Consider the following 8,506-nt stretch of genomic DNA (forward strand, 5'->3'; position numbering starts at 1 on the left):
TTTATATTCTTCACAGAACAAACTGATACTTAAGACTTTATTTCAAAGTCAAAAGCTCGTGCTACATTAACATGCCCACATGGCCTATCTGAGTGAACACATGACAGATACTACACATCATCTTTTCCATGTCAGAGAGTGAAAGACAGAGACAGAGTGGGGGTAGGAAAGAGCAGAACACCAATGTGACAAAGTGCTAAAGGCAAGCTGTAAATTGTCTTTTGGTCACTCAGGCTGCATTTTGAAAAAGCTGACGGAAAAGTAGGGCCTATCCTTCCTTTGGAGAGAATCAACTATCATATAAAAGCATCTTCCTAACTCACTAGCAACAGTGCTGCCCTCCCACCGCTCACATAACTTGCCCAGCAAGAGAAGCACTGCTGGTTTCTAAAGACAATGACAAAAAGCTCTGTATTCTGTCGATGGGAGGGAGCAGTGAAGACCAGCTTCCTGGGCTCTAAACTATGCCAGACTGCCCTGCTAATCCCCCCTAAATCCCACAGTGTTGGGGTGGGGGTGGGGGTGAGGGTGGGAGACAGAATAGAAAACAATCCAAAATTGAATCAAGGGCAGTAGCTCTGGATTATAGGAGGTCATAACATTTCTGTTTGAATGGGGGTGGGAGCAGGGGACGGTGTGGCAGGGGAAGGGCAGATACAAAAGCCTGTATGTTTATAAAAATACAACACAAAAATAAATTTTATCCCTGATCCTTCTGATATGCTAACCAACATCTGCCCCTGATCATTTGCCAGCCCAGGCTGCATAGAAGGCACAGAGTAGCAGGCATTTTCACACAGCAGGCTGAAAGAGATGTTACTAGAGTGTAAATTACTAATTAGCTCAATAGAAGAAAAGAGAGAAAATACCTGTCACAGAATGCTGTTTACAACTTGACACATAATAAAAACAACCCTGAAAATTTCAGAAGAGTATCATACTTTTCAGACTTCTATTAACATGTAAATGGCAAAGGAACAGTATTATAGTCTTTAAAAACTGCCCATGTCTCAGGAACAATAACACACGACTGGAAAGAATGCTTTCCAAATAATCTGTAATTTTCTCATCCTATGAGAGCAAAGTGTTTTTCATTATTACAATCAGCTTTAATACAGAGCGATATTTCATAGCTTTGATGATCACCTAATGGAGGAGGGGAGGTGGCTTCAAGTGCTGTATTTTACATTCGTTGGAATCCAGTTAATAATCCTTTCACTGAAATCTGACAGGCCTCATTCTGCAGGTCATGCCTTTATCAAACAGACAGGCCACCATTTTAATAAAGACCGCAGATGAGCTGGAGGGGCAATGGGAATGGGCGTCAGTGAAATCTCCTTATATCATGACAACTGAAAAGACTCCACAAATTTCTGTTAATTTTGGGGGGAGGTAACAGAATGTTAAGATATTTATATTCATCTCCTTACCATAAGGCAAACCTACTTGTATTAATTGCAAGCAATATTCCTCAGGCAGTCTATTTTGCACTTAGATCTTTTCCAGTTCCTTGAAGCAACATAAGGATCTTTAGGTAAAATATGTATTTTACCTACATATGTCTCAGTCGTGGTGTTGAACAGCACTGTGGCTCCTGTTTTCACATAATAATTACCCATACATCATCAAGAACTAGCATATACTGAGGACCCACTGTGTGTGACCACATCATGCCAGGCGCTAAGGAGGTCCCCTACAAAAGGGCAGACCACAACAGTTTTTGCTAATGAGGGATGTTTTTCAAAATACAGTGAAGACAACAAACCATAAAACGACAAAATCCACTCCAAATCCAACCTCGAGATTCCTTTGCTTCACATGCTTGACTAAAATCAAACACATACCAACTTGCTGATATACTCAAAACATTCTTCCCTTTTCTTTTTAAAAGTAAGGCCTTGATATCCATTTTTTTTCAAATTTACCTGTTTAAATATATGCACATGAGAGAAAATGATAAAGCAAATGGGGCAAAATAAAAAACAATTCGTGAATTTGAAGAAGGGTATATATAGAAGTTCCTTGTATCATTTTTGCAACTTTTCTATAAGGTCTGAAACAATGTAAAAAAATCCAAAGTCAGAAAAAAATTGAGTAGTAACAAAAAAGCTTTCTGCTCGGGTTGTTTTGAGTTTCAAACAATTTACCTACTTAGCTCATGCTGGGCACTTAGAAACACTAATTATTAGTTATTTTGAAAAATGAGTGGGTTGGGGCTTCCCTGATGGCACAGTGGTTAAGAATCCACCTGCCAATGCAGGGGAGACGGGTTCAAGCCCTGGTCCAGGAAGATCCCACATGTCGTGGAGCAACTAAGCCCATGCGCCACAACTACTAAGCCTGTGTGCCACAACTACTGAAGCCCGCACACCTAGAGCCTATGCTCTGCAACGAGAAGCCACCGCAATGAGAAGCCCATGCACCGCAACAAAGAGTAGCCCCCACTCTCCACAACTAGAGAAAGCTTGCATGCAGCGAAGACGACCTAATGCAGCCAAAAATAAATAAATTTTAAAAAAAAAGAGTAGGTCAATTGTAACAAATGAACCACTTCGATGAGGGATGTTGATAACGGGGCAGGGGGAGGCTATGCATGTGTTGGGGCAGGGAAATCTCTGTACCTTCCCTTCAATTTTACTGTGAACCTAAAACTGCTCTAAAAAAATTAAAGTCTTAAAAAAGAAGTGAATCAATTATTTAAGCAAATTAAAGCATGAATAAATAGTATTTAGTATGTTGCTTGCATAGGCACACATAAAGAGAAGATAGAAAAAATCAGCAAGAGTCTGAACAGATTTTGCTTATGGATAGCCACACTGAAATTTGAGTTCCATTTTTTCCTCAATGGGCAATAATCTCTCATCTGCAAACCTGTATGGACTTGTTATATATCATACAGGTTTGCAGATGAGAGACTGTTGCCCACTGAGGTAAAGTACAGGGCCTTTTTCTAGCTAAAACGGTAATTCATTAAACTGTGATGCAATTAGGCATTTTATTGATTTGGGGTTGTTTTGTTTTATAAATACAATTTTGCAACAAAAAATTACGAGCATGTAAGAACCATGATGTAATCTTTGCATGAAATATGGCCCTTATTGGTATCTGTCCCAGGTTCCCATCTAGGAAGGAACTGAGAAACAGTTAATAACAGAACCATAGGGCTAATTTAAGGATTGGCAAACAAAACTGGTTAGGGTTAAAATAATGTGGAGAAGAGCATGGTGGGGGATCATTTCACAACAGTCAAGCAGAGGTAATACAGAAGCAGACTGCCCACAAAATGCCAAGGTTCAAATCCCATCCCCACCTTATTCTACTTTATAAACTAAAAAGAAAGATTAAATGTATCATTTAGTTACTACTTGACAAAAAAACCCCAGCATTATCCGTACTATAAGATTATCAACTATCAAACAAGTAGCTGTAGAAAGGTCTGAGTATAACCCCGGGCAAGTCATTTAATCTCAAGGAGCCTGTATTTCAACACATGTAAAATGGGAACAGTAATAGTGCTGGCCTCATTGGATTGCTGTAAGAAGTAAGTGAGTTACAGTCTGCAAAGAGCTTACAACAGCGTCTGGCACAAAAGCATTATACATGGGTAGCTACTATTACTGAGTTTACAAAGAAATAGGGTCTTCTTAATACTACAGTAAGCAGGTATTTTTACTCAAAAATCGAGAATGGGGCAAGAGAGAACAAACAAATATTGTATTGTGTTCTGCTTAGACAGAAGACACTGTCCTTATAGAGAAAATAAATGCTGTAAAACAGTACCTACAAAGGTTGCCACATTACCTCTGAAGATTTACACAAATAGGATACATTTTTATCTACCTGGAATGATTTAAGTGGGATACTGACGGAAGTTGAAGGATAAACTAGAGGTCCTTTCAAGGTCTCTTCCCATCCAAAGAATCTATAATTAACCAAAAAAACATTTAATTATGTACAACCTACTTGTTGAATATATAAACTTAAAAGGTTTTGGCTTAGGGACTTCTCTGGTGGCGCAGTGGTTGAGAATCTGCCTGCCAACGCAGGGGACACAGGTTCAATCCCCGGTCCCGGAAGATCCCACATGCCGCAGAGCAACTAAGCCCATGCGCCACAACTACTGAGCCTGCGTGCTGCAACTACTGAAGCCCATGTGCCTAGAGCCTGTGCTCCGCAACAAGAGAAGCCACCGCAATGAGAAGCCCGCGCACCACAACAAAGAGTAGCCCCCGCTCGCCACAACTTGGGAAAGCTCACGGTCAGCAACGAGGACCCAATGCAGTCAAAAAAAAAGTTTTCGGCTTAGCAAATAAGACTGTAGTCAAAATAAAGTAAATTGAGTAGAATTCTACTTGATGAACAAATGAAGATAAAGCTTAAATTTATCACTGGATTCCTTATTGATAAACAGTATTATTTGTACTAAAAGATTGTCCATTTTCAATTTTAGAAATATCAACTGAGGGATATCCCTGGTGGTGCAGTGGTTAAGACTCCACGCTCCCGGGGCTTCCCTGGTGGCGCAGTGGTTAAGAATCCACCTGCCAATGCAGGGGACACAGGTTTGAGCCCTGGTCCGGAAAGATCCCACATGCCGCGGAGCAAGTGAGCCCGTGCGCCACAGCTACTGAAGCCCACATGCCTAGAGCCCGTGCTCCGCAACAAGAGAAGCCACCGCAATGAGAAGCCCACACACCACAACGAAGAGTAGCCCCCACTCACTGCAACTAGAGAAAGCCCACGTGCAGCAACGAAGACCCAACGCAGCCAAAAGTAAATATATAAAATAAATAAATTTAGATATATATATAAGAAAAGACTCCATGCTCCCAATGCAGGGGACCCAGGTTCAATCCCTGGTCAGGGAACTAGATCCCACATGCACACTGCAACTAAGGAGCCTGCGAGCCACAACTAAGGAGCCCACCTGCCGCAACTAAAGACCCAGCCCAACAAAATAAATACATGAATAAATAAATAAATTTTTTTTAAAAAAGAAATATCAACTTAGAAATAACCACTCACAACAAGAAGTGGTGATTTAACACACTATGGCAGCATACAGAAACAACAGATAAGACCCAAATGGACTTTCCCTTTGTTTAGCTTATAGTTTATATTTTCTTCTTCATCATTATCAAATAAGTCTAAAATAATTTATGTAAAGATATCAGGTACAAAACAATTACATTATAAAAATGGCGGGACTTCCCTGCTGGTCCAGTGGGTAAGACTTCACGCTCGCAGTGCAGAGGGCCCGGGTTCAGTTCCTGGTTGGGGAACTAGATCCCACATGCATGCCACAACTAAGAAGCCTGCATGCCACAACTAAGAGTCTGCATGCTGCAACAAAGATCCGGTGCAGCCAAAATAAATAAATAAATAAATATTTATAAATAAATAAATATGGCAATACCACACACAGAGCACAACCTACTAGCAATGCCAGACATACCTAGAAATGAAGGGAACGTGCGCACACATCTCACAGAAACAGGGGCCTCATACCAAAGTTACTCTTCAGCTTGAAAGTTAACATTTCAGACTAATCTTCTTGAAACTTAGCAGGAAAAATAGTACTTTTTAAAAATCCTGTTAAACTGCTAAATCAATCTAGTCACCCTGAACACCTCTCAACAGAATCTAGAATCCATGAACATAGCAGCTGCATCCAGAAAGATTTAAGATTCTAAATTATTAAAATACATTAATAACCAATGTCTCTGTCTGATATCCACTAATCAAAATCTAATCTTTGCTAACTATCACAGATGCTATCAACCATTTGATCTTTGCGGTTTATACAAATACCCATAAAACAGCAGCAATCCAAAATTTACACAACTTTGAAGAAAAAGCATCTTTGTGTAACTAAATGTACACTAACGAAATAACCTCAAATAAGTCTCAAGAATAGTTTGCATTTTTTTCTTAAGTACATTATATGCTATCTTTGCCACCATCAAATGCAAATAATCATTCATATTCTTAGCTAAATGTAAAAGCTTCAGGATAAAAATCATCAAAACGAAATACTTGGTTAAGAATAACCTAAATTTTGTCCCAAATTTCCTATCTTCCTTTTAATTTCCAAAAGTGTCTTAAAAATCAAAAGCTTCTTCTAGAAAATATTAATCTTTTTTATTCACAACTACAAAACAGGAGAGGCAGTGGAGCTGTCCAAGGCTCCAGCTTGCATTATCTTAGAGGTTTTTTCATGATACAAATTACCCATAAACCCATTATTTAACCTAAAAGGTAAGTCCCACTCTAAAATCCTCTACTATTCTAAACCTCCCTTTCTTTATTCCATTTTTGTTAAATGGGTGAGTTCCCTACTACAGTATAAAGAGTCCCACACAAAGCTAAAGGTTGCTTAGGAACTAGGTGTCCTCACTGCCCCGATTTAAATGTTATCCCCTGCAAACTTCCCTGGTTGACTATTCGCCTTTCTCTGAAATGATTTCTCAATATTCTCCAGCCACCAAAAACAATTAGGCAGAAATCTGGTTGATCAAACAAAACAAAAAGATTTTCATCTTTCTCTATCTCAACAACAGTGTGTTCCCCATTGAAAATGAAAAGGCTATCGATAAAGCACTGCCCAGTGCTTGTCATTTATCACACTGCTACAACACAACACTGTCACACCAGACAGGCACAACCACACTGGAAATACAACCCATTTTCCCATTATCACAACACCGGTGAAATGCAGAGCTTCTCACACCCAGTTGATGCTTCATCATTCATACAAGAACAAAATCAAATCAAAATGGGTCTCATCTTTTCAAAGTGGACATGAAAAGTCGATTTAAAAAGCCATGAAAGGTGGAAGCAGATTCAAGATTCCCTGAAGAGAGAAAGAGGTTTCTGGAATATCCTACTTTCATGGACAAAAGGACTCACAGTTTCAACACACTCACAGTTCTCTTCTCAACAAAGAATTCCTTTCCTTCACCCCCTACCTCTACTGTTACTTTTTGGTTTTTGCTCCTATCTCTAGGTCTCTTTGCACTCACCATGGTTCCTCCTCTTCTGCACCAAAGGCTCCCTACACTTGATCCTTCACTACAGCGTCTCTGTCCTGATCCACGAGGACCTTCTGGAGCATCTCCCCCAACTGCACACTTAATTCCCACCCCTGGGCAGTCTACCCCAGCTCTACATCCATCAGGCTTCCCCAAGCTGCCCTTAACCCTGTTCTCTTCCCTCACTCCCCATCTCATCCTTTAAATCCTGGGGCCCACCTCTTCCTTGCTCCTCTGCTGGTCCACTTTACACCCTGTCTCTTAACCTCCCTGTTTGTACCTTGGATCTTGCTGAACCTCGTCAGTTAACACAATTCCCCAGTTACCCTGTCCCAGACCGTCATCACTTCTCACACCCTCACCCTCTTCTCCTTTCAGCTTTCTGGTCCCCGAATTGTCCTACAAACGCCCCATCTCTCATCTCTATTTCCTTTCACCCTTCCACTCCCACCGCACTTATTCCTAACTCCACCTGTTTCTAGCCCAGTGTCTCATTCCCCCTCCCTCACTTTCAAGAATTTACACCCACTGCCCACCCACTAACCCATACCTTTCTCAGAACCTCGCAGTTCCCACCCACCACCGGTCCTAGACCTTCAGCTCATCTCGCTCTGCACTAGTTCACACCCTTGTCACGTCTGGCTCTTAATCACTCTCTCTCCTCTACTCCCAACTACTACCCCAGCTCTGCCCCTCCTTGCCTTCCACTTGCAACTCTTACCCCAGTAACCCTCACCCCACTACCATCCCCTTCAGAGCTTTCCCCTCCAAACCCCTGCTCTCACACCTAAGCCTAGGAGCCGTCTTCCTAGGCTCTGTCTTCCTAACCTCACTCCCGGCCCGGCTTCCTTATCACCCACCCTGGGTTTTGCCTCCTTCCAACCTCCTTGGCTGGCTTTTTCTCACTCCTCTCCCTGCCTTCTAACCCTTTCTCCCCTTAATCCTCCTCGTCTCATTCACAGACCCGTTCCCCCCAACCGTTCCCAAGCCTTCCTTCCCTTCTCCCCTCAAAGCTTTTACCGCAAACCCAGCGGTCGCCCACCCCGCCAAAATAAAGGGCCGGCGCTACCGGACAGCCGGCTCTCGCCTCCCGCCAGCCCTCGCCCCAGGCGCCCCCAGCTCGCCGGCGCCGCGGTCCCGCCCCCTGCCGCCGCTCCTCCCGCCCGTGAGGCGCGCGCCGCCTTTGTCGCCCCTCACCCAGTGTGTGAGGTTTTGCTTCTTTAAAGGGGAGGGCCAGTGTGCCGGAGACTCCTGTCCCCGCCTCCGAGTCTCAGAATGGGCTCCCTGGCCGTCGCGCCCTCCCCGGTCCCCGTTCCCCCACCCCCTGGAGCTATCCCCTTTGCTGCCTCCCCACCTCCTCCGCCCCCTCCCCTGACCCCCCTCTATTTACCGCCATCATCAGCACGCGCGAGCTGTCACCAGGGCGCGAGACAACCGAACACAGCCCCGCCCCCTGCCCACCCATTGGCCCCCCC

The sequence above is a fragment of the Lipotes vexillifer genome, unplaced genomic scaffold (genome assembly GCF_000442215.2).
Source record: "Lipotes vexillifer unplaced genomic scaffold, Lipotes_vexillifer_v1.1 scaffold4, whole genome shotgun sequence".
Classification (NCBI taxonomy): domain Eukaryota; kingdom Metazoa; phylum Chordata; class Mammalia; order Artiodactyla; family Lipotidae; genus Lipotes; species Lipotes vexillifer.